This window comes from Borostomias antarcticus (genome assembly GCF_949987555.1).
Source record: "Borostomias antarcticus genome assembly, chromosome: 6".
Taxonomy (NCBI): domain Eukaryota; kingdom Metazoa; phylum Chordata; class Actinopteri; order Stomiiformes; family Stomiidae; genus Borostomias; species Borostomias antarcticus.
Window position 1 is genome coordinate 3,379,730 of NC_140239.1, and position 24,280 is coordinate 3,404,009.

Genomic DNA, 24,280 nt, shown 5'->3' on the forward strand with positions numbered 1-24,280 from the left:
CACCAGTGCAGTAGGTTAGGAATCCCAGTCTACCCCTTTTTGCCCCCTGCCATTGAATATGCACTCATTATTGTTATATCATTCTACATGTATGTACTGTATCTAGCGTGCAATCATAACATCTAACTGATAGGATTTGGCTGCCAGAAAGCAGCATAAAAAAACAGATGGCATATATCATTCTGAGTTCCTGTGCACCTTCTCATGTCCAAAAACGTGGAAATGGAATCATGATTTTTATTGAATGCAATGTTATGTTGTGGGCTATCTATCATTTTTAAGAGAGGCTGCATTTCTCCACAGTGAAATGAACTGTATAAAGTATTTATGCAATTATACTGATTTTAAAGTTTTGCTTTTTTGGGGGGGTTATTGTAATTTCAGCAAGTTTTGTTACTTGTTGCATGTCTATTAACACAACTGACTTTCTGTGTCAGTGCAATGTACATGTTTTTGGCATTATTATTTTGTTTTTTTGGTTCTTTTCCCAAGGCATTGTCTTATGATTTGTTTGAAGCCCTGAGCGACAGATATGTGTACAGTTATGATAGGAGTGCTGGAGATAATTCCTAGACTCTGGGTGGACTTTTGTACTCTTTATGGAATTGAAGGACTGATCGAGAAAAAAAAATCATGAATTATTTTGGTGGTCTTGTATTAGACTGCATTACTACAGTATCTAGTGTGCAATCTGTGATAGCTGAATGTTCCTTGTATATTTGTGTTCAGTACGACAACGAGAAAAAACGTAGAATAACCCCTACAGAAACAATGTTACAATAATGCAATAGAGCTGGTACTTATTCTTTTAATTTCATTTCAATTAAATACTTGCTGTCTACCACCAATAGCCTTGTTGGTTTGAGTATTTTATTGATGTTGAAAATGTCACGTGTGAAAGATGTCTGCTACTACAATTATTAAAAATAGTGAATCAAAAATATCATACAAATCTTTAATAATCCCTGGGGGGGAGGAATTTGGGCATTTCAGCAGTGAGAATGTACAACATGAAGTAAAGAATATTCATAGTAAAGAATGTAAAGAATATACATAAGAGTACAAGAAGTATAAAATAGAATATATAGATACATACAATCTGTATAAATAAATATGTATATACATGTACAACACTCAAGAACACTCGGGCACTGTTATAGTCTGATGACTGTTGGCACAAAGGAACGCCTGAACCGCTGTTTTGCACCTAGGTGGGAGGAGCCTGTGGGTGGGAGGAGCCTGCAGATCTCTATGGGTCTGGGACACTTCATGCTAAAATCTGGTGCTCAAATCCTGGCAATTCACTGGTAGCACTGGAATCCCAGCGACGACAATCCGTAACAACTTTCGCGATCAGGCGCTCTCACCCAGAGATATGCCCCGCCCATCTAACCTGGGCTAGCACCTCACATTTGCTGCTATGACCTGTCACTCAATTTTGACCCATCGATACGCCCTCAGAACACCAGCTTGGGTGGCGAAGTGGCCCAGACTCTAGTACGCCAAGCGCAGCAATTCTATGTAATCTTTGAGTCTGGAGAGAGACTACAGTTCCAGCATAACGGCAACAATCATGATTCAAAAAGGCACTCCGATACAGCGTCAACACTTCCCTCTGATAACATGGCTGCCAGGTTGTGTGTGATGGCGTTGCGGACGAGCTGGGCGGAGTCAGGTGTCTCTCCGTCATACACAGCCACATGCGGCTGACTCAGACCCTCCGATTGGTCCACCTCAACGTTCCACTCTGGCAAAAAATCATCTTTCTGCATTTCACACACGTTATGCAAAATGCAACAGGCAGTGACAACGTTGTGCATCAGGTTGAGGTCAATGTCGTTCCGCCTCATTAAGCATCTCCAGCGCCCTTTCAGTCGGACGAAGGCGTTCTTCACGGCGTTCCTGGCTGAACCCAGGCTGTGGGTGAAGAGCGCTTGTTCTTCAGAGAGTTGATGATGCTGATGGGCGAATCCTTTCATCAGCCAGTGCTTCAGCGGGTAGGAGGCGTCTCCGATGAGATGCAAAGGGATCTCCACACCGTCCACCATCTTGGATTTCTACAGGGAAAGAACATTACATTGACACAGATGGCTGGATAGCAGTTTATAGTCTGAAGAACACACCCCTTGTCCAATAGAGGGTTTTCACTGCCCGTCATCAGTCGGCCATGTTGGAGGTTGAAGCTACTGAATGTAGATAGCTAGATAGATAGATAGATCAATACACAGGTAGATAGACCTATCTATCCATCTATCTATCTAGTTGTTAGCCTAAACCTGAGCTTACACCTGCTAAACCTAAGCTTAAACCTCCAACATGGCCGGCCGTGAAAACCCTCTATACAATAAACCCTTGTATGCATTTACCTCTCTGGGGAAGAGATATCCATGTTGGCGCTCCTCTGCAGTGATGAACAGGTGTGAATTGGCAAGCACCGTGGCATCATGGGTAAATCCAGGCCAACCTACGTAGACGTCTGTGAAACTAAATAGGATAGAGAAGCGTTTTTAAGTGGCAGTAAAAATCAAGAGAGGAAAAAAAGTATTTTTCTCATAAAGTTACGCTTACCAGAGATTGTGGTCCACCACAGCCTGGAGGATAATGGAATGCCATCCATTCCTGTTGTAGTAGTCGACAGGGTTGTCCCTGGGGGCACTTATAGGAATGTGTGTCCCGTCTATGGCACCGGCACACTGCGGGTAACCACGCTCCACAAACCCTCGAACGGTGTCGTCAAGGCGCTGTCCAGTCGGAAGGGAAATAAAACGCTTATACAGCGTATCCACCAATGCATTTGTTACCTGACGAACCAGCTTGCACACGGTGGCTATTCCAACTCCAAACAAACTAGAAATCGTGCGATATTCCCCCGGGGTGACGAACCACCACAGGACTATGGCGAGTCTGCGGGGTGCTTCTATGGGACTGCGGAGGTGGGTGGTTCTATAGGACTGCGGAGGTGGGTGGTTCTATAGGACTGCGGGGTGGTTCTATAGGACTGCGGAGGTGGGTGGTTCGCCGTGTGATGGCCGGAGAAAGGAGCTCGACAAGATAGTCGAATGTTGCCCGTGACATACGAAAGCAGAGTTTCCATTGATCGTCGTCAAAATGTTGTATAGTTGACCAAGCACTGTGGGCTCGATCTCGGACCCAGATACTACGACCTGTCCGGGCACTGTCCATAACAGCCATCATGGAGGCAATTAATGCTTGTCGCCTCCGTCGGTAACCTCTGCGACTCTGGGTCAGACTCTGGGTCAGACTCTGGGTCAGACTCTGGGTCAGACTCTGGGTCAGACTCTGGGTCAGACTCTGGGTCAGACTCTGGGTCAGACTCTGGGTCAGACTCTGGGTCAGACTCTGGGTCATCTCAGCCACGAATTCCGTCCGTCTCCGTCCAAGCACTCGGACACTGTTCCATCGGCGCTGAGTTTGAAAAAGAGACTGGATAACATATAAAACAGACGCAACCATGTCCACCGGAACATCTCCACTGGCCTCCATGCTACTTTATTTTTATTCCGCAATCACTCCGTCACGCCCCTTTTCCGGCGCGTTCGCGACGTCCAACGTCTTCTTCTTCTTCTGTCGTTTTATGGCGGTTGGCAAACAACTTACCTTACCTTACTTACATTACCACCACCTACTGAGCTGGAGTGTGGATCAGAATGGGTTATATCGGTCTATGATAACTACACTGTATCCCACGTAAGCACCCTGTACCCCACGTGACCAGAATTCATACTAAGCACCTCTTCACATGTAAACCTAATGCGTTCCCTTTCCAGACACTATTTTTGCTTCTTCTCTTTCTAAAGAACAGAACTTTTTTTTTTAAAGAGGGTTGGAGTAGACTGCCTAAGCCAAGTGCTTTTATGGCAGGGCGGCCCAGTGGGAGTCTGAGACCCGTTACTTCCTGAGCTGTGTGTGCATTTCCTTTACTGAGAGTGGTTGAGAATGTCCCTTGTAAGGGCAGCTGTGTCTGTCCTGGGCCTAGCAGGGAGCTGTCCTGGGCCTAGCAGGGAGCTGTCCTGGGCCTAGCAGGGAGCTGTCCTGGGCCTAGCAGGGAGCTGTCCTGGGCCTAGCAGGGAGCTGTCCTGGGCCTAGCAGGGAGCTGTCCTGGGCCTAGCAGGGAGCTGTCCTGGGCCTAGCAGGGAGCTGTCCTGGGCCTAACAGGGAGCTGTCCTGGGCCTAGCAGGGAGCTGTCCTGGGCCTAACAGGGAGCTGTCCTGGGCCTAAAAGGGAGCTGTCCTAGGCCTAGCAGGGAGCTGTCCTGGGCCTAACAGGGAGCTGTCCTGGGCCTAGCAGGGAGCTGTCCTGGGCCTAGCAGGGTTTTCCCTGTCTTCTCCAGCTCGCTGAACTTCCCTGGGCTGTGCAGGCTTGCTGGGATTACTGTCACAACATCTCCTGTGTCCATTTTGAATTCTGTCTCTGTGGCAGCTAGTTTGAGGTTGATCAGCCGCAGGATTTCAGAATCCTCTGCATTGATGGAGTCCAGTAATGCAACGTCCCCTTCGCTGTCACTGTCGGCCATGTTTATTTCCTCTACCGTGTTTGATCGGCAGACTTTTGCATAATGTCCCCTCTTCCAACGGTGAAAACGATGTCAACACTTGCCATTTGAGCTGGAACCCAAACATCAATTGGCAACCTTATGTCACAATATGGCAATTGTATATTCATTTACCAGTGACTAATACAATTACATTTATTCTCTCAAATTTTCGCTACAATATGATCCTTTGCTAGGTAGTATATTTCAGACAGTCACTACTTCAATGTGTTTTTCCTATCAAGTTAAAATAGACTTCACAGCTTGTTTATAATAGTTGAACCAGCGTTTTCAAAGCAGATAATGAAATGGAAACCTTTTTTGATTTATTAGTATATTAGTCTTTGGGTCTACATTATTTTATAATTCCCTTGTGTGTTAATAAACCCAAAGTAAGAATGAAATCTAAAATGTCTATCTGTATAAAAGCTGTCAACACTTGCCACTTCAGCTGGAATCCAAACATTATTTGATAACCTCACAATGTCACAATTTGCTAAGTGTATGAAAATTGATCGGTGGATCGAAACCACACGTTCCCCACGGGCACTGTAGACTAATCTTTATTAACAAATGAGAAATAATACTACTACTAATAATAATAATAAATAATAAATACATTTTATTAAGCACATTTCTGGAACCCAAAGCGCAGTACAAAAGAGGATTGTAAAAAAAGATTTAAGAAGATAGATCCCTCTGAATACATTCAGGGCTTTACTGAAGTATGTTTGTGGACATCTGTCCACTCTGAGGTCTGTGGGAAAGCAGGCTATTTCCACTGAACAGCAACTTCACTGCCTCTCTCTGTTTCTATCGGTTTCTACTGTATCTGTTGTGGATTCTTCTCTGGAAAAACTAAACTCCTCTACTCACTAAACTCTGTCACATTGCTGGCACTGATATCATTCTTCTAAACTAAATATTCTTTCAACTAATAGTTTATCAAAATCCTGGCACTGATATGGTTTCTTTATTGTGGATTCCTCTATGGGAGACTAAATTACCCTTTTGACTAAAAGCTTTGTCACATTCTTCACACTGATATGGTTTCTCTCCTGTGTGGATTCTTCTATGGTTGATTAAAGTAGTCTTATGCCTAAACGCTCTGTCACAATCATCACATTGATATGGTTTCTCTCCTGTGTGGATTCTCCTATGGTTGATTAAAGTAGTCTTATGCCTAAACGCTCTGTCACAATCATCACATTGATATGGTTTCTCTCCTCTGTGTACTCCTCTATGCCTAACCAAAATTTTCCTAATACTAAAAGCTTTGTCACATTCCTTACACTGATATGTTTGCTCTCCCGTGTGGATTCTTCTATGGCCAACTAAATGACGCTTTTGACTAAAAACTTTGTCACATTCATCACACTGATATGGTTTCTCTCCTGTGTGGGTTCTTCTGTGGATAACTAACAAATTATTTCCACGAAAAGCTTTGTCACAATCCTCACACTGATATGGTTTCTCTCCTGCATGGATTCTTCTATGCTTGATTAAACTACGCTGTTGACTAAAAGCTTTGTCACATTCCTCACACTGATATGGTCTCTCTGTTGTCTTGCTCTCAGCCTCCCCAGAAGAAACATCTTCACTCTCAGTGCCAGAGCGGGAGCTGAGAATAGGCCTGGTCCAGGGACTGGGGCTGGTTTTGTTCCTGAGCCAGGTGTCAGGGCTGGGAACACTAGAACACTTAGCCTCTGCTCTATTTGACTTCAGCTTTAGATCTGGCACCACCCCTCCTCTCTCCTCCTCTTCTAATCTCTGAGCTGTAGGACAGTCTGGAGTTACAGACGTGGGCTGAGAGTCACTGCCTGGTTCTGGTCCTCCATAATTCTCTTCATCAGACTCTACTTTGATTTGTACCTCGATTGTGTTGGTGGGTAGAAAGTCTCCTTTTCTCTCCTCCACAGTTGAAGTTTGGTCAAGACTTGGGAGTTGAGACCAGTCTTCTGGATCACAGTGGGTTTTCTCTCTGGGAGAAGTGAATATGGAGGGTGTAGTATCAGACTGCAGCCCTCGAAGCTGCTCTCCCCCCTGACTGGTCCACAGCTCCTGTTCCTCTTTAAACTGCGGGGGCTCTGGGAGAGAGAGCTGCTGGACCTCTGGGAGAGAGAGCTGCTGGACCTCTGGGAGAGAGAGCTGCTGGACCTCTGGGAGAGAGAGCTGCTGGACCTCTGGGAGAGAGAGCTGCTGGACCTCTGGGAGAGAGAGCTGCTGGACCTCTGGGAGAGAGAGCTGCTGGACCTCTGGGAGAGAGAGCTGCTGGACCTCTGGGAGAGAAAGCTGCTGGACCTCTGGGAGAGAGAGCTGCTGGACCTCTGGGAGAGAGAGCTGCTGGACCTCTGGGAGAGAGAGCTGCTGGACCTCTGGGAGAGAGAGCTGCTGGACCTCTGGGAGAGAGAGCTGCTGGACCTCTGGGAGAGAGAGCTGTTGGACATCTGGGGGAAAGGAAGAGAAGTATTAGGATGAAGCCTACTTCATTATTCTACAACCCAGCATGTCCAACTGTGAAAACCAGGGAAATCCATTTAAGAGAAGGGTTTGTTTTTTTAAAACAGCTAACCACAGCCACATTAGAATTTGATTTCAGTCCAAACAGTAATTTTTATCAAGCATAATAAGATGAGAGAATTACCCCCAGTAATCATGTCTACAAAAACATTTTTACGGGCAATTTCCAACAATTCAATTTGGGGTCAAGCCTTGAAGTGCAGAGTAATCTCAGAGTAGACTCATAGGGTGCATCCCATTCCATTGCGGGGCGGTTGTAGCTCAGGAGGTAGAGCGGGTCGTCCAATGATCGAAGGGTCAGCGGTTCGAATCCAGGCTCCTCCTGTCCAAATGTTGAAGTGTCCTTGGGCAAGACATTGAACCGCGAATTGCTCCCAATGAGCAGGCTAGCACCTTGCTATCGCATTGGTGTGTGAATGGGTGAATGAGAGGCCACTGTAAATCGCTTTGGATAGAAACACTATATAAGTCAATTTACCATCCATTTTAGCATGCCCACTTCCCTTAATTCCCTTAGTGAGAGAACCATCATGATGGTTTTCTGACAAATAGTCCTTTTGATCACAGGGAAGGAATCAAGTCAGGAATCCTGCCTGAGTGGCCGCATCTTCTTATTAGGAATGTTTTTCAAAAGGCAGAAAAAACATACTTTTAGGTGAAAGTTCACCTAGCAAACAAGAGGTTTGTATTTATACTTATACTATAAAAAAAAATGTTACTGGCCTGCTCATTGGAATGAATGAATGAATGAATGAATGAATGAATGGATAGCCATCTTTGAAAGCTTTGCACAGTGGGCTAACGCTAGCTAGTGTATGCTTTATTATGCAGCATTATAACGTCACATGTTTATTGTGTGTAGGTAAGATAGCTAGCTTAAGCTCACGCCGTCGTAGTCACCTAGCTCTAGCAATGATAGCCAGGTTGCCTGGATAGGCAGCAACGGATAGCTGGTTAATGACTATAATTATGAGTTATAACTGTTTTATAGTCTATTTAAGCTGATCAGTTAACCAATGATGACTTGAATAGGCAGTCATATAGCAGAAAGATGAAATACGGCTGGGAAGACCCCTAACCCATAGTAGCCTATATAGATATACATAGAGAACAATCAATGGGCACATTTAAATGAGAACATGAGTGACTCTAACCACTGCAGATGAGGGTATAAATATAAAATATAAATATACCTGTTAGCTTGAGCTCGGGTTGAATAACAACGTCCAAAATCCTTTGCAGTTCTATGCATTTCTCCTGGGAAAGACAGATTTCTTCTTGGCACTCTGCAAGCATTTTTTCATACTGTCCAAATATCTCCAAAGCTGCCAAAGCTAATCGCTCGTTGACAAAATCTCTGAATAGCTGTAGCTTGGGCATTTTTACGGTTTAACATTAGGAAATGCTACCAGTGTGAAATCTGAACAGTCTTCTTCTTCTCTGGGTTTACTGGCGGATCCCAAACAACTTAGAGGTGCATACCGCCACCTACGGTACAAGAGTGTAACATCATGTCATTAGTCTCCGTTCCCAGACCCCGTCAGACTCAGACCCATGGGACCCCACTCCCCGTGGGATTATCCCGATACGGGACAAATCACTGGTCTACAGTATATAGGTGTGGTCACATCACTGGTCTACAGTATAAAGGTGTGGTCACATCACTGGTCTACAGTATATAGGTGTGGTCACATCACTGGTCTACAGTATATAGGTGAGGTCACATCACTGGTCTACAGTATATAGGTGTGGTCACATCACTGGTCTACAGTATATAGGTGTGGTCACATCACTGGTCTACAGTATATAGGTGAGGTCACATCACTGGTCTACAGTATATAGGTGTGGTCACATCACTGGTCTACAGTATATAGGTGAGGTCACATCACTGGTCTATATAGGTGAGGTCACATCACTGGTCTACAGTATATAGGTGTGGTCACATCACTGGTCTACAGTATATAGGTGTGGTCACATCACTGGTCTACAGTATATAGGTGAGGTCACATCACTGGTCTACAGTATATAGGTGTGGTCACATCACTGGTCTACAGTATATAGGTGTGGTCACATCACTGGTCTACAGTATATAGGTGAGGTCACATCACTGGTCTACAGTATATAGGTGAGGTCACATCACTGGTCTATATAGGTGAGATCACATCATTTGCGACAAGTGTCTTCAGTTTTGAGTCGTTGTGTTTAATCAATGACACCAGGTGTGTTCATTGTGTTCAACCTTTGCTGACTGCGGCATTTTGCATCACATGAGCTTCAATGTGCACATTTGATCAGAGTTTTTTGCTGTTTTATCAAGACAAAATGTGTTTAGAGTTATGAGAAAAGGGGATTGACTTTTGTGAATTGTGTCTATAGGTGAAATGTGTTTATGGTTTTGGCAAATGGGGGCTAGTTGTATTAAATGTGTTTAGGGAACTGGTCATTTGGTTTAGAGTATTAGTTTTTGTGTTTATCAATTGTGAAAAACTGTAATGTTGAAGTGGCAATCTCAAGGATTTCAGTTTCATTGTCTTTCTCTCCACCTTTTGGCAATAAGCGGTAATTGCAGCCATTCTTTTCAAAACCAAACAGCGTACCGTGAGTTTTTTTCAGTTCATTTTTGAGCAATGGGGGAGGGGAGGCGCATAGGTCCCACTCCTACATATTATAGAGGGAAGCAAAAAAAACAGTTTCACCCAGGGGCCACAAAAGTGAGCTGTAAAAATTCTTCCCTGACCTCAACGAGACGATCGAGCAATCTCCTAGAAAATGTTTGTCTACATAGTAGGCCATTATGTGTTAGCTCGTCTCTAATATGATATTTGGGCCTAAGTGAATCATATAGCAAAGCACAGTAAGCATTTAGCAGGACAGGCTCATAGAGAATACCGCAAAGCAGGGGTGGGGAGACAGAAAGCAGAGAGCCAAGAGTAAAAAGGGGTGGGGTTGGCTGGATAGGGACAGCTGACAAAGGAGCTATCACAAGGAGTCAGGGGGCCTTTCCAGGAGCCATTTGATGGACCTTGGCTGAGGGGCGGTGGTGGGGGGTTCTCCGAGACCTGCTACGGGGTGGCCTTTAGGAGACAGGGGGATGTCTACAGGACCTGTTTAGAGTATAAGAGGGAGAGACGCTAGGGAGGAGGGAGGAGGACAGGGTTAGTGGCTGTACTGGACATCCACAGCAGACACAGGGGTGTCTATCAGACTCAGGGTGGTCGGCGGGTGACAGTGGGGCATCCGTTGGACCTGTACTAAACGTGTTTTCGTGGAGTAGTGTACTAAATAGTTTGTAGTATGGACATTCGGACACAGCCTGAGTATTACTACTCCCTCTATGGGCATGCGAGCGGTATTGCTGAATGACGGAGTCGGCGCGTTGAGATACTGCGGATATGATTACTACCCCCAAGGGCTCCCCACTGTATAGCAAAACATGACTAATCTATCTGAACTAGTCTCAAAGTTATTTAGAAAAGAGTAAACACTGTTACACTTGACCCCACACTCCCGCTAAATAAAGGTTATGAATTAATTAGCCCCGCCCACGATCTGTGTTCGCTGCTTTTATGATGTCATGTAGCCTAGTAGACGTCACTGCTTTTATGATGTCAGGTAACCTAGTAGACGTCACTGCAGCAGACACTTAAATAGTCAGTGATCTGAGTCCATCTGCATTCTGCATTTGTTCATCAGTGATCATCATCTAGCGGTTTGAATTGGATAACGGATCTGACAAACTGACAGAGACAACACGTAAGTTCATAATGGGGATGGACAGCATTTTGAGTTGTAATTTTCTACAAGTATTCTGTATTGCTTTCTTTGACAACATCTCAAATTGAAGAAAGCAGAGACTACAGACCGTCTGTTATCTTTCAGCTGGCTTTAGCTCCAAGCCAACTGAGCACTGCTCGTAACTATCTAACGTGACTGATAACTCAGTTGAGGGAAATACCGGGGCAACGGTGGCGTTTTCTCCAACACAGCTTTATTATCTTCCACAGAATTGGTCACAGGCATGGAACTCATGAGCTGCAGCTGTAGTTATTTGGACGGTCTGTCACTTTTCACTCGGAGCGAATATGCAGCTCTTCTTCTCTTCATCTCTTCATCTCTTCATCTCTTCTTCTCTTCATCTCTTCATCTCGGTGACATTCGCGCGCCACCGTTCACAAAAACACCGGCGGGCCCAGTAACGTCACTACGTAGGCTAAGCCCAGGATACCCCCAAAACCCCCTCGTTAAAAGGGACAGGCTAAGCCCAGGATACCCCCAAAACCCCCTCGTTAAAAGGGACAGGCTAAGCCCAGGATACCCCCAAAACCCCCTCGTTAAAAGGGACAGGCTAAGCCCAGGATACCCCCAAAACCCCCTCGTTAAAAGGGACAGGCTAAGCCCAGGATACCCCCAAAACCCCCTCGTTAAAAGGGACAGGCTAGGCCTAGAACACGTGTGAACACCGAGAAAGTCTCGGCATATAGGCTACCCAATTCATGGGTTTCAAATGTAGTCCCAGACCTGCCATATTGGGGACCAACACAGGTGTTTCAATTTATCTGATTGACTCTACTGGATAGAATCCTATGCAGTAGAACTCATTAACTCATTTGAAACACCTGTGTTGGTCCCCAACATGGCAGGTCTAGGACTACATTTGAAACTCATGAATAGATTCAATCAGGCCTCCGGACAAAACAAGAGACACACAAAGAAGACAACACACTACACTTTCTGGACCCGTAACATGTATATGACAAAGGAAATAAGAAATATTTCATTCAAGTGAATTTTTTTTATATAGATTTAGAGATTCCTATTATAAGCTCCCGCCCCCCCCAATTGCCACCTACAACCCCTTAAGTTGCGTGTGTGCTATGTATCAATCAATCAATCAATCAATCAATCAATGTGTGCTATGTACACTCACTCTGTGTAATGTGAGTGTCACCATGGCCAATAAAGACCCCCCTAGCAGGTCCTTTTAAGATATCAAATGGTACTATTTTTAATTTAACACATATTGTTCTTTGAATACAGATATACGGCAATGGATTATTCCATGTCAATTCAATGGCGCAACGACCAGCTCCCCACAGAGATGGATTATCAACGGTTGATTGCTTGGGCCGGCCCCCTACTTGGGTCCACGGCCCCCAACCAGATGACCTACAGACTGGCTGCAGAGTACAGGTACGCTATCACCAAGAGACCTCTGGCCCCAGAGCTCCAGAGCAAGTACTACACATAGACACCAGGGGGCAGCGGTCAGCAATGTCTTCTCAGTTATGTCTGAAAGATTTGACCTTTGGCATTGACTATCATGGTGTTTTACTGAGGGCGCATGTGTCTGTCAGTAGCCTAACACAAAGGCGAATATATGAGGACAGATTATATTAATGCTCTGCAAGTTATTGTGAAGACAGTATTATCATTCTGGGAAAGAGTCTTCAACTCAGATACATGTTCTATACATGTTGTTGTTGTTGTTGTATACATGTTGTTGTATACACCTATGTTGACTGATTCAGATTAGTTAAATATGATTAGGCCTAGTCATGATAATATACTGTGTTGTAGAGCATTGTACTAGACTATATTGATCTGAACACTGCTGGGTTTGGTAGTACTGGATTATGTCAAACTGTATGAAAGAATTATATTGTTTATTGGGAAAAATACTGTGTTACGGTGTCGGCCTACTGTGTGTTTTGTAAAGTGTTATCTTTGAAGGGCGGCTGTGGCTCAGGAGGTAGAGTGGGTCGTCCAATGACCGCAGGGTCGGTGGTTCGATTCCCGGCTCCTCCTGTCCACATGATGAAGTGTCCTTGAGCAAGACACTGAACCCCAAATTGCTCCCAATGAGCAGGCTAGCACCTTGCATGGCAGCTGCCGCCGTTAGTGTGTGAATGAGTGTGAATGAGAGGTTTTGTAAAGCACTTTGTCCATTAATGTAGAAAGGCATTTACAAACATTTACCATCTAGCCAGATAGGCCTACTGTGATGTTGTAGTGTGTTGTATCTGAATATAGGCCTATTGTGCTGTGTTGCTAGCTATGTTGTAAGGTGCTGCACAGCTAGGTTCAGGCCTACTCTGCTGTGTTGTAAAGTAGTTCTACAGCTACAGTAGGTATGCCTGTTTGTTGTGATGTGCTGTATCTAAATATAGGCCTGTGTTGTTAAGTGCGTTTTAGCTTTAGTATGCTTTCTGTAATATACCTATACTTGTGTTTATACTTGTAACTGTCTCCTAATTTAAATTTCTTAGTTTTTTTTCTCATGTTATTTATTGATATTTCTTTTCTATGTTTAATGTGTTCTTCTGTTTTATGTTTTAATGTGTTCACATGTTTTATTGTGTTTGTAATCTCGGTGACATTGTAAATGAGGGAATCCTCAATTGTCTTTTCGAGAATAAATAAAGGTTTGAATGAATGAATGAATGAATGAATACAACCTACTGTAGGAGCGCTGCACTGTAATGTATGAGCAGCAAGTGCACTGTGACATCTTGTTCTTGTAACACTGAAGCTATGTATAGGATTAAGTACTGTACCATTATTATGTATTTGCTCACTGTACTACTATGCATTGTGTGGCTGTGTATAATCATGAGTGTGATCCTGGTTGTCTGTGCGTCCCCCTGAAGAGCCTCCCAGCAGCCTGCTAGACAGAGCCAGCCCTGGGAGAGGGAGACGCTGGAAATGCATGGGACGGAGAGAAACTGGGTGGAGGGGCGCATGGACCGGCTGAAGAGGGAATGGAGGGAACATGATGAGGCGAAAAGGAGGAGGAGGAGGGAGGAGGATGACGGGATGAGGAGGAGGGAGGAGGATGAGGGGAGGAGGAGGAGGGAGGAGGATGAGGCGAGGAGGAGGAGGAGGGAGGAGGATGAGGAGAGGAGGAGGAGGGAGGAGGATGAGCCGAGGAGGAGGAGGGAGGAGGATGAGGCGAGGAGGAGGAGGAGGGAGGAGGATGAGGGGAGGAGGAGGAGGGAGGAGGATGAGGCGAGGAGGAGGAGGAGGGAGGAGGATGAGGGGAGGAGGAGGAGGGAGGAGGATAAGGACAGACAGGACAGAGGGGTACAGACAGATGAGGGGATGGAGAGAGCAGTGGGGGAGGATCTCATGGAGAGGGTGCAGGTCCTCATAAAGACAGAGGTGGACCGCCAGATGAGGGAGATCAGGAGGGAGTTGAGGGAGGAAGAGGGGAGGAGGAGGAAGGAAGGGGAGAGGAGGAGGGGGGAGGAAGCCAGGAGGATAAGGGAACAGGTGAAGGAGAGAGAGGCGTGGAGAAAGGAGATGGCTGAGTTGAGGAGGGAGTTGAGGGAGGAGGATGAGGAGAGGAGGGGGGAGGAAGAGGAGAGGAGGGGGGAGGAAGCCAGGAGGAGAAATGAACATCTGAAGGAGAGAAAGGCGTGGAGAAAGGAGGTGATCGAGATCAGGAGGGAGTTGAGGGAGGAAGAGGGGAGGAGGAGGAAGGAAGGGGAGAGGAGGAGGGGGGAGGAAGCCAGGAGGATAAGGGAACAGGTGAAGGAGAGAGAGGCGTGGAGAAAGGACATGGCCGAGTTGAGGAGGGAGTTGAGGGAGGAGGATGAGGGGAGGAGGAGGGAGGAAGAGGAGAGGAGGAGGCCCCAATACGAAGAGGAGGAGGAGAGGGAGGCCAGGAAAGAGGAGCAGAAACTGAAAGAGGAGGAAGATAGAGAGAAGACAGAGAGGGAAAAGAGAAAAGAGGAAGAGAAGGTGGAGAGGGAAAAGAGAGAAAAGAAAGAAGAGAAGGAGAGGGAGGCCAGGAAAGAGGAGGAGAAATTGAAACAGAAAGAGGAGGAAGATAGAAAGAAGACAGAGAAGGAAAAGAGAAAAGAGGAAGAGAAGGTGGAGAAAGCCCTCTCTGACTCTCTGGCCCAGCAACACCAGGAGGCCTTGTCTAACAACAGCCAGGTAGAACAGGCCCTCTTTGAATTGAATAGAGATGAGGAGGCCATCTTTGAATACATTTCAGATGAATATGAGTCCCAGGATGACCAGGAGGCCTCATCTCAAAACCAGGATGTCGGGTCTACCCGGGCCCTCTTTGATTGGGATGGAGATGAGGAGGCCCAAGACCACCAGGCCCCCTCTGACAGGCATGAGGGTGAGAAGGTATCTGGTAGCATCTTTAGCGCACGGAAAAAGATGACAGAAACCAATAAGATGAGACAGGAGGAGAAAGCCAGAAAGAAGGCAGAGAAGGAAAAGGAAAAACAGGAAGAGAAGGTGGTGAGAGAGCAGTGGAACAAGTCAGCTGCAGAGGAGTATCGGAGGCAAGCTGAGGAGGAGCGGAAAGCAAGGATAGAAGAGGAGGAGGAGAGGGAGGCCAGGAAAGAGGAGGAGAAACCGATAGAGAAGGAAAAGAGAAAAGAGGAAGAGAAGGTGGAGAAAGCCCTCTCTGACTCTCTGGCCCAGCAACACCAGGAGGCCTTGTCTAACAACAGCCAGGTAGAACAGGCCCTCTTTGAATTGGATAGAGATGAGGAGGCCATCTTTGAATACATTTCAGATGAATATGAGTCCCAGGATGACCAGGAGGCCTCATCTCAAAACCAGGATGTCGGGTCTACCCGGGCCCTCTTTGATTGGGATGGAGATGAGGAGGCCCAAGACCACCAGGCCCCCTCTGACAGGCATGAGGGTGAGAAGGTATCTGGTAGCATCTTTAGCGCACGGAAAAAGATGAGAGAAACCAATAAGATGAGACAGGAGGAGAAAGCCAGAAAGAAGGCAGAGAAGGAAAAGGAAAAACAGGAAGAGAAGGTGAAGAGAGAGCAGTGGAACAAGTCAGCTGCAGAGGAGTATCGGAGGCAAGCTGAGGAGGAGCGGAAAGCAAGGATAGAAGAGGAGGAGGAGAGGGAGGCCAGGAAAGAGGAGGAGAAACCGATAGAGAAGGAAAAGAGAAAAGAGGAAGAGAAGGTGGAGAAAGCCCTCTCTGACTCTCTGGCCCAGCAACACCAGGAGGCCTTGTCTAACAACAGCCAGGTAGAACAGGCCCTCTTTGAATTGGATAGAGATGAGGAGGCCATCTTTGAATACATTTCAGATGAATATGAGTCCCAGGATGACCAGGAGGCCTCATCTCAAAACCAGGATGTCGGGTCTACCCGGGCCCTCTTTGATTGGGATGGAGATGAGGAGGCCCAAGACCACCAGGCCCCCTCTGACAGGCATGAGGGTGAGAAGGTATCTGGAAGCATCTTTAGCGCACTGAAAAAGATGAGAGAAACCAATAAGATGAGACAGGAGGAGAAAGCCAGAAAGAAGGCAGAGAAGGAAAAGGAAAAACAGGAAGAGAAGGTGAAGAGAGAGCAGTGGAACAAGTCAGCTTCAGAGGAGTATCGGAGGCAAGCTGAGGAGGAGCGGAAAGCAAGGATAGAAGAGGAGGAGGAGAGGGAGGCCAGGAAAGAGGAGGAGAAACCGATAGAGAAGGAAAAGAGAAAAGAGGAAGAGAAGGTGGAGAAAGCCCTCTCTGACTCTCTGGCCCAGCAACACCAGGAGGCCTTGTCTAACAACAGCCAGGTAGAACAGGCCCTCTTTGAATTGGATACAGATGAGGAGTCCATCTTTGAATACATTTCAGATGAATATGAGTCCCAGGATGACCAGGAGGCCTCATCTCAAAGCCAGGATGTCGGGTCTACCCGGGGCCTCTTTGATTGGGATGGAGATGAGGAGGCCCAAGACCACCAGGCCCCCTCTGACAGGCATGAGGGTGAGAAGGTATCTGGTAGCATCTTTAGCGCACTGAAAAAGATGACAGAAACCAATAAGATGAGACAGGAGGAGAAAGCCAGAAAGAAGGCAGAGAAGGAAAAGGAAAAACAGGAAGAGAAGGTGAAGAGAGAGCAGTGGAACAAGTCAGCTGCAGAGGAGTATCGGAGGCAAGCTGAGGAGGAGCGGAAAGCAAGGATAGAAGAGGAGGAGGAGAGGAAGGCCATGAAAGAGGAGGAGAAACGGAAACGGAGAGAGGAGAAAGATAGAAAGAAGACAGAGAAGGAAAAGAAAAAGCAGCAGAAGAAGGCAGAGAAGAAAGAGAAAAGTGAAGAAAGAGAGAAGAGAGAGGATTGGGAGAATTTTATTTTTACACAAGATATTATATAAGAATTATATACACAAGATATGGGAGAATTATGCCCGTTTACAAGAGATAAAAAAAAAGTGCCTGGAAAGTGTAAAGGTGAGAGAGAGAGAGAGAGAGAGAGAGAAAGAGAGAATTGTGTATTAGGCACACACTATACCTTTAGCATCACCTGTTTTCTTTACAGTACTTGAAAAAAGCACAACCAGTGACTAACAATACCGTGGATATGAGGTCATGTGAATCTGTTTGTAATGACGCTGTCACTGATTCAGACTCCTGTCTTTCCTCTCCTCTTTTCTCTTTCCTCTTGCAGATTATTCAATATTTGCAGCAGAAAAACACTGAGACCAGGACACTGACCCTCAGACATCATCACAATTGCGCATGACGTTTCTATAGTACAGTACTATAAGGTTTACTTCCAGGTGTGGACGGAAGTCATCTACCTCTTTCAAGGTTAAATTATGTCACAGTGCTCTTGGTGTTCTGCTTGAGGGGTACCTGTGTTGGAGGAATGTTCTCTAGTGTGAAGAGCTGTTCTCCTGGTTCCTGTGTTTGAGGTATGTACTCTACTTCCAGACTTCTGTGTGGAGAGCTGTTTGCTGGCATCATTCACGTTTGTGCTACTGTGGGCCGGGTCTCGCATCAGAACTAGTCATCTCTCCAGCAGTGACACACTGGTCCTTCACTGACTTCACTTCCAGCTCCATAGGAGTTCATTGAAAGCACCATTCACCTCTGGAGGACTTCCACATTTTCCAGGCAGTCTCCTGTCCTCTACCAGCAAATGCAGAATACATTTTCAGACTCGGTGAAAGCATGAAGGACTGGGAGAATCAGACTGTGTTGGGTTCATTGTGGCAAGTGAGAGACGGTCATTAATAGTAATAGTAGTCAAGTAAAAATTCCACTGCAAATTCCCTTCAATATTTGACCAAACAGAATTATGGAGGTAATTATAAAAGAAAGTTTTGACAGCATTTTGTGCAACCTTTTGTGTTATGTGCACAACATTTTTGTCTGAGACCACCCCTAGTCAGCAACTAAAGTTTGTCGTTTTATACAGGGACCGTTGTGGTTGTGGTGTAAACTAGGCCGGACTCTCCCACTCCTTCATGCTTTCAGGGCTGGCCGCTGGCATAAACACTGTAATAGTTCAGTTTTCTACTGTAGTAGAAAAAGGAAAACAAGAACAGAAGAGTGCTGTAGCCAGGTATGTAATTTCATTTATTTATTAAAATGATGACCTGAAAGGCGCCTTATAAATAAAAATTATTATTATTATTATCATTATTATTATTATTATTATTATTATGTGATATCAAACTGTGGTGTCTCATTAAGCATCCATAATAATCTGAGTGAAAATAAACATTCAGAATTATTTAAAAAGATAGTTCAAAACCAGCTTTTTTTTGCTGTTTAGACCAGTTACAATATAATTTAGGTTAGTTAGATTAGTATGGTGATATGATTTAGTACATTAGTTATGTTAATGTGTCTATGGAGGGCTAGTACTGATGATGAATAAGGAGAGTGGCTTAGAGCTCAAAAAAGATAGTTAGCCTCCTTGTTTATAAGGCTTTGCTTGTTAGCTAGCTAGCTAGCATGTTTTCTTGCGACACTAAACTTGTATTTTGATTCAGACCGAATTAAACTGAACATAGCCACAATAATTTTAAGCTGCTGGATAGATTGTAATGAACATATTATTCTTTTTTGCTGAAACTTTTTTCTTAGAACAAGCTTTATGTCTTTCTGCTTGCTAGCATGAGTAGGACTGCATAATAATACAACATATTAAGCGAAGTTGCCCCAAATAGTTCCAGACTAACGAACCATAGGGCCTTTTGTGTGTTTAATAAACAGGCCTGGCGATGCATATAACACACCTGTGTAATGTCTTGATCAGCCTTTATTTAATAACTCATACTGATCTAATGTCTTATCGTTTCAGCGGCGTTATTACCCACCAAGACATGTCACCTGACTACGTCTGATGAGAGAACGTCTACCTGGTTTCCATAGCTGTGTTCGAAACCGTTCCCTATTCCCTCCCTATATAGTGCACTATATAGTGCGTCCGCCATTTTTTTGTAGTGTTCGAGTTCTCAACGGTTAATTTAATTCACTATATAGTCCACTACAAAATACTCACAATTCACATTGATTTCTAGTGAACAGAAGATATATTCTACAGTTTCTCACATATACCACAATGCAACGCTGTCATGTTTTACCGAAGGAGAAGACGTGAAGAAGAAGACAGCAGCTATCAGTGGCTAAAGCAGTTAGAACATTACGATGATTCCTCTAGCTGTTTTGCTGCTAATGCGAGTTTGAGTTTGCCTCCGTTTATGCCCAGAAACATAAGTTGAACCAACAGCATCAAAATGATGACAGGAATCATAGTAATATTAGCTAACAGCTTTAGCCACCGACAGCTACCGTTAATGTTATGGAAGCTGCTGTACGTCATGAGCTAACTGGCTATCACAGTCTTGCAACTTTACAGCTTGCTATTAGCAGACATCACCATAGTTTACAAAACCACACTTGCACATCATTAGAATTTTAACAATTTATTTGGGATTTAACATTCAAAACTAAACATGGACATAGGAATATCCGACGCAATGACGTTCCATGTTGTGTCTGAAACCTTTTAATCGTTTCCTATGTAGTTCACTATATAGGGAACACTACATAGGGAATAAGGAGTTAGTAAACGAGGGAACGATTTCGAACACAGCTCATGACTACTGCCGTGAGAACGTCTACCTGGTTACCATGACTGTGATACATTTGCTTGTATGAACATGTGCTATATAAATAATATCTGAATAAATTTGACTATGACAACTGCTGACAGATGGTCTACCTGGTTATTATGACTACTAGTCAGTCACTTTAATAAACATTGTTTTCAAAGAGATGTGTTGTTAATTAATTTGAGCAGCCTAGGCCGGCCCTGCCGGGTGTGACAGTCTTCTGCATTGGTGGGTAGAGGGCAGATGATGGGGAGATATGGAGGTCTTCTTCAGAGGTGAATCATGCTTTCAGTTAACTTCTATGCAGCCCAGTGAGGTCAGTGAAGGATCAGTCTTACTGCTAGAGAGATTACTGGTGCAGATATACGTCCCAACCTAGAGTGGCACAGGCATGAATGATACCAGCTAACAGCTCTCCACAGAAGTCTGGAACTAAAGAACATTCCTCCAGACCAGGAATCAGGTAAACGTCTCTCCACACAGAGGTCTAGAACTAGAGAACCTTCCTACAACCGAGGTAGTACTCAAGCAGAACATTAGAGCACTTGCTACGTAACTTGACCTTGTAAATGCAGGTCCTTGAGTTCTGGCAGTCTCAAAAGTATCACTAAATTGGGCATCCCCAATTTGGTTGGAAATTACACCTTAAATGTTTTTCTACCAAAAAAAATTAAGTGTGTTTGAGGCCAAATGACTTCCTTCCACATCTGAAAAATGATGCTATAGGCTATGCTAACTAGAAATGTCATGCTGTAGTCAGTGCACAGTTGTTGGACCGGTACTCAGCTCTGCAAGCCAAAAAAACTTTCAGCATCAGAAGAGATCGCTCCCATCCCGACAGCCTGCTCTCCCCCTGCTGGTCTCTCCACACCACCCAGCCACGGCCTGCTCTCTGCCCTGCTGGTCTCTCCACACCACCCAGCCATGGCCTACTCTCCATCTGCTGGTCACTCCACATCACCCAACCATGGCCTACTCTCCTCTGTGCTGGTATCTCACCACCACCCCAGCCATGGCCTGTTCTCCACCTGCTGGTCTCTCCACACCACCCAGCCATGGCCTACTCTCCAATGTGCTGGTCTCTCCACACCACCCAGCCAAAGCCTGCTCTCCACCTGCTGGTCTCTCCACACCACCCAGCCAAAGCCTGCTCTCCGATGTGCTGGTCTCTCCACACCACCCAGCCAAAGCCTGTTCTCCACCTGCTGGTCTCTCCACACCACCCCAGCCAAAGCCTGTTCTCCACCTGCTGGTCTCTCCACACCACCCAGCCACGGCCTGTTCTCTACCTGCTGGTCTCTCCACACAACCTAGCCAAAGCCTGCTCTCCGATGTGCTGGTCTCTCCACACCACCCAGCCATGGCCTCTTCTCCATCTGCTGGTCTCTCCACACCACCCAGCCAAAGTCTGTTCTCCACCTGCTGGTCTCTCCACAACACCCAGCCACGGCCTGTTCTCCCCTGCTGGTCTCTGCACACCACCCAGCCAAAGCAAGCTCTCCGATGTACTGCTGGTCTCTCCTCTGTGTTGGTATATCCACACCACCCAGCTAAAGTGTGCTCACCGATGTGCTGGTCTCTCCACACCACCCCAGCCAAAGCCTGTTCTCCACCTGCTGGTCTCTCCACACCACCCAGCCATGGCCTGTTCCACACCTGCTGGTCTCTCCACACAACCCAGCCATGGTCTGTTCACCTGCTGGTCTCTCCACACCACCCAGCCATGGCCTGCTCTCCACCTGCTGGTCTCTTCACACCACCCAGCCATGGTCTACTCTCCTCTGTGCTGCTATCTCCACACCACCCAGCCATGGCCTGTTCTCCACCTGCTGGTCTCTCCACACCACCCCAGCCAAACCCTGTTCTCCACCTGCTGGTCTCTCCACACCACCCAGCCATGGCCTGTTCTCCATCTGCTGGTCTCTCCACACCACCCCAGTCATGGCCTACTCTCCACCTGCTGGTCTCTCCACACCACCCAGCCATAGCCTGCTCTCCCCTGCTGGTCTCTCCACACCACCCCAGCCAAAGCCTGCTCTCCGATGTGCTGGTCTCTCCACACCACCCAGCCATGGCCTGCTTTCCCCTGCTGGTCTCTCCACACCACCCAGCCAAAGCCTGTTCTCCACCTGCTGGTCTCTTCACCCAGCCATGGCCTGTTCTCCACGTGCTGGTCTCTCCACAGCAGCCCAGCCAAAGCCTGCTCTCCTCTGTGCTGGTATCTTCACACCACCCAGCCAAAGCCTGTTCTCCACCTGCTAGTCTCTCCACACCTCCCAGCCATGGCCTGTTCTCCATCTGCTGGTCTCTCCATACCACCCCAGCCACGGCCTGCTCTCCCCTGTGCTGGTCTCTCCACACCACCCCAGCCACGGCCTGCTCTCCCACCTGCTGATCTCTCCACACTACCCCTCCCCTGTGCTGGTCTCTCGACACCACCCAGCCACGGCATGCTCTCCCCTTTGCTGGTCTCTCCACACCACCCCAGCCATGGCCTGCTCTCCCCTGTGCTGGTCTCTCCTTACACCGCCATGGCCTGCCCTCCACTGTGCTGGTCTCTCCACACCACCGCAGCCATGGTCTGCTCTCCCCCTGCTGTTCTCTCCACACCACCCCAGCCATGGTCTGCTCTCCTGCTGCTGGTCTCTCCACACCACCCCAGCCATGGCCTGCTCTCCCCTGTGCTGGTCTCTCCACACCACCCCAGCCACAGCCTGCTGGTCTCTCCACACCACCCCATAACTTAGGGACGCCCTATTTGTTTCTATCTTTAAGAAGGGAGACATGGCAACTGAAATTACCGTGGCATTTCCCTCCTGTCCACAACTGAGAAAAGTCTTGCTTGGTTTTTGGCTAACAGAGTCCTCCCATTCAATCAATCAATCTACCTATTAATCAATCAATCAGTCAATCAGATCGTCTCAGACCACCACCCTCACCCCTGCCCATACTGCACCAAATTAAACCCACAATCACCACCCCTCACCTTACCCACACTGCACCAAACTAAACCCACAACCACCACCACTCACCCCTACCCACACTGCACCAAACTAGACCCAGGACCACCACCCTCACCCTGCCCACACTGCACCAAAGTATGTGGCTCCAGGATCGGCCTCTTCGGCCACCTGAAGACCCACAGGGACCAAGAAGGAGGACAGTCACACTCCACCCCGACTGACCGCCGATGATGTGTGCGTGAGTATGTTTTTAGGAGTAGTTTATATTTGCACTTGCCTAGGCCTATTTTATCATAGGAATAGCTCTCTGTAGCGGTTCTGGTGCTTAGATAACTTCACTGCTGTGTTTTTCTTGTTATATAATTTCTCTTAGATCTGAGGATAACATCAACACTGGACCCTCCACTTCAGTTGGAGAGCCTTTATCCACCTTCAGCGAAGTTAGCTACTTGACGGTCACTGTCAAATCTAGCCCCTCACCTGGAAGGCCAATGACAACATGTCAGCTCGTCAGACATGTTACGTCAGTGTTGTGTGTCAAAGTATTGAATGTCGTGACTCCAGGACACCCTGGACTGAACGGAGTTCGCTGCACAGATGAGAGAGTTGACTCATCAGACCAGACTCTTCAGGCTTTGCCTGGGGAATCTTTAGCCGCTCACAGACCAGTGCGGAGATGTAGTCCCGCCACCTAGTCCTGGGTCTACTCCGCGGCCTCCTCCCAGCCGGACACGCCTGGAACACCTCCCTAGGGAGGCGCCCAGGAGGCATCCTCACTAGATGCCCGAACCACCTCAATTGGCTGCTTTCGACGCAAAGGAGCAGCGGCTCTAATCCGAGTCTCTCCCGGATGACTGAACTTCTCACCCAATCTCTCAGGGAGACCCCAGCCACCCTCCGGAGAAAACTCATTTCGGCCGCTTGTATCCGTGATCTCGTTCTTTCGGTCATGACCCATCCTTCATGACCATAGGTGAGGGTGGGGACGAAGATAGACCGGTAGATCGAGAGCTTTGCCTTTTGGCTCAGCTCTCTTTTCGTCACAACAGTGTGGTAAAGCGACTGCAGAACCGCACCAGCTGCTCCGATTCTCCGGCCAAACTCCCTCTCCATGGTTCCCTCACTCATGAACAAGACCCCCAGATACTTTAACTCCTTCACTTGGGGTAAGGACTCATTTCCTACTCGGAGCGGACAGGCCACCGGTTTCCTGCTGAGAACCATGGCCTCAGATTTAGAAGTGCTGATTCTCATCCCAGCTGCTTCACACTCAGTTGCGAACCTATCCAGAGAGTGCTGGAGGTCGCAGGCAGATGATGCCATCAGGACCACATCATCTGCAAAAAGCAGCGACGTGATCCCC

At 46.8% G+C, this 24,280-nt stretch overlaps 1 pseudogene across 1 annotated transcript in view; it reads left to right on the forward strand.

Annotated features, from left to right (window-relative positions):
- The first annotated feature begins 16,193 nt into the window (after positions 1-16,193).
- The window catches only part of LOC311310182 (piwi-like protein 1), a 33,192-nt pseudogene continuing 25,105 nt past the window's right edge, over positions 16,194-24,280 (forward strand). Inside the window, exons 1-2 of the transcript in view lie at positions 16,194-16,277; positions 16,589-16,814. The product of the transcript in view is annotated as a piwi-like protein 1 (transcript). The remainder of the gene's footprint in view (positions 16,278-16,588; positions 16,815-24,280) is intronic.